At 43.7% G+C, this 2,617-nt stretch overlaps 1 long non-coding RNA gene across 1 annotated transcript; it reads left to right on the top strand.

Annotated features, from left to right (window-relative positions):
* Positions 1 to 530: 530 nt before the first annotated feature.
* Positions 531 to 1,808, top strand: LOC105530292. Its single transcript, XR_001004624.1, has 2 exons — positions 531 to 1,128; positions 1,173 to 1,808. It is a non-coding gene; the product is annotated as an uncharacterized LOC105530292 (long non-coding RNA).
* The last annotated feature ends 809 nt before the right edge of the window (positions 1,809 to 2,617 follow it).

Below are 2,617 nucleotides of genomic sequence, written 5' to 3'. Positions count from 1 at the left end.
GAGGCAGGAGAATGGCGTGAACCTGGGAGGCGGAGCTTGCAGTGAGCTGAGATCCGGCCACTGCACTCCAGCCTGGGGGACACAGCGAGACTCCGTCTCAAAAAAAAAAAAAAGTTAGGGTGCCCATGTTCTCATGTAATCATCAACATGTTTGTTGTATAATCATCAACATTTTTCTGAATGCAATAATGAACATTTCAAACAGTAAATGAAAATGAAACTAAGTATCAGAAGTAGCAAAACAGCCGGTGCAGTGGCTCACCCCAGTAATCCCAGCACTTTGGGAGGCTGAGGCGGGCGGATCACCTGAGGTTAGGAGCGCAAGACCAGCCTGGCCAACATGGTAAAATATCATCTTTACTAAAAATACAAAATACGGGCATGGTGGCACGTGTCTGTAATCCCAGCTACTCAGGAGGCTGGGGCAGGAGAATCGCTTGAACACAGGAGGCAGAGGTTGCAGTGAGCTGAAATTGCGCGACTGCATTCCAGCCTGGGCAACAGCTAGACTCTATCTCAAAAAAAAAAAAAAAAAAAAGAAGTAACAAAACAGAAAAACCGAACAAAACAATTTAAATGTTAAATGTTCTATTCACCAGGCTGGTAATTGTGCTAGCACTGAGAATACAGAAATTAAAGACTCTGGTGGGCAGCTTACATTCTAAAGAGAGCAAGGAATAGATTTCCAGACTCCATGCTAAGTGCAGTAATGACAGTAGGCACAACATGCTGTAGGAGCTCCACTTCAGGGGGCACACTGAGGGCAAGAGGGTAGAGAGTTTTAAGAATGCCAGACAAAACAATGAGTAAAGTAGGAAGGCAAATAACTACAAAATATCACAAGCACTGTGTGTAGCTGGAACCAAAAATGTGAGGTGGAGCTGGGTGAAGAGGTAGACAGGGTCAGAGCTTGGATGGCCTTGATACTATGCTGGAACCACACTTTATCTTGTTGTTAATGGGATCCTCTGAAGCATTGCAAGCAAGGAAGTGACAACGTCAGTTTTAGTTTCAGGAGGATCAAATCGTAGTTCAATATGGAAGAAATATGTGTGGCAGAAAGATATGGCCCTGAACTAGGGAAGGTATAGTAAACCTTTTATTATAAGTATATATGTGTATAGGTAGGTAGGTAGATAGATAGATAGATAGATAGATAGATAGATAGATAGATAGATAGATAGAGGTGTATGTGTATGTGTATGTATTCCAAATGACAACACTATCATGACTTATTATAATAAGTTAAAAGCTCATTTTTTAAAATGGCAATATGGAAAAATACAAAGCAAAAGAGTTATTTGAAATCTCACTACCAAGGAATTATACCAATGTACACTTTTTTTTTTTTTTAGTCTCACTCTGTCTCCCAGGCTGGAGTGCAGTGGTGTGATCCGGGACCTCCTCACTGCAACCTCCTCCTACTGGGTTCAAGCAATTTTCCTGCCTCAGCCTCCCAAGTAGCTAGGACTACAGACGCGTGCCACGATTTTTTAGTACAAAAATACTAAAAATTTGGGCTGGGTGTGGTGGCTTACGCCTGTAATCCCAGCACTTTGGGAGGCTGAAGTGGATGGATCATGAGGTCAGGAGTTCGAGACCAGCCTGGCCAAGATGGTGAAACCCCATCTCTACCAAAAATACAAATATCAGCCAGGTGTGATGCAGGGCGCCTGTAATCCCAGCTACTCAGGAGGCTAAGGCAGGAGAATCGCTTGAGCCTGGGAGGCAGAGATTGCAGTGAACCAAGATGGTGCCACTGCACTCCAGCCTGGTGACAGAGCAGAGCAAGACTCCATCTCAAAAAACAAAAAAAAAAAATTGTATTTCTAGTAGAGACAGGGATTCACCATGTTGGCCAGCTGATCTTGAACTCCTGACCTCAGGTGATCTACCTGCTTTGGCCTCCCAAAATGCTAGGATTTTAGGCATGAGCCAGCTCACCTGGTCTCCATACTCTTACTAATAGTGGGTGTTATCTTATTTAAGTCTTGACCCATCTGATGACTATGTCATTGTCTCAAATTGCATTTCTGTGGATACTAATGAAGTGTTAAACATTTTTTCCAAGTTATTTGGTCTTTTATAAATCTTTTATGACGTATATATTCAAGTCCTTTGCTTATTATTGTCCTGGGATATTCTTTTTCTTAACAAATAGAATCTTCTGGCCAGGCGTGGTGGCTCACACCTGTAATCCCAGCACTTTGGGAGGCTGAGGCAGGTGGATCACTTGAGGTCAGGGGTTTGAGACCAGTCTGGCCAACTGGTGAAACCCTGTTTCTACTAAAAATACAAAATTAAGGCTGGGCACAGTGGTTCACGCCTATAATCCCAGCACTTTGGGAGGCTGAGGTGGGCAGATCACAAGGTCAGGAGTTCGAGACCAGCCTGACCAACATCAAGAAACCCCGTCTCTACTAAAAATACAAAAATTAGCTGGGCGTGGTGACGCGCACCTGTAATCCCAGCTACTCAGAGGCTGAGGCAGGAGAATCGCTTGAACCCGGGAGGCAGAGGTTGCAATGAGCCAAGATGGCACCACTGCACTCCAGCCTGGGTGACAGAGTGAGACTCCATCTCAAAATAAATAAATACATAAATTAATAAATAAAAT

This window comes from Mandrillus leucophaeus, unplaced genomic scaffold (genome assembly GCF_000951045.1).
Source record: "Mandrillus leucophaeus isolate KB7577 unplaced genomic scaffold, Mleu.le_1.0 Scaffold81, whole genome shotgun sequence".
In the NCBI taxonomy this organism is placed as follows: Eukaryota; Metazoa; Chordata; class Mammalia; order Primates; family Cercopithecidae; genus Mandrillus; species Mandrillus leucophaeus.
Note: the sequence above shows the minus strand (reverse complement) of the source record. Positions and strands in the feature narration are given on the sequence as shown.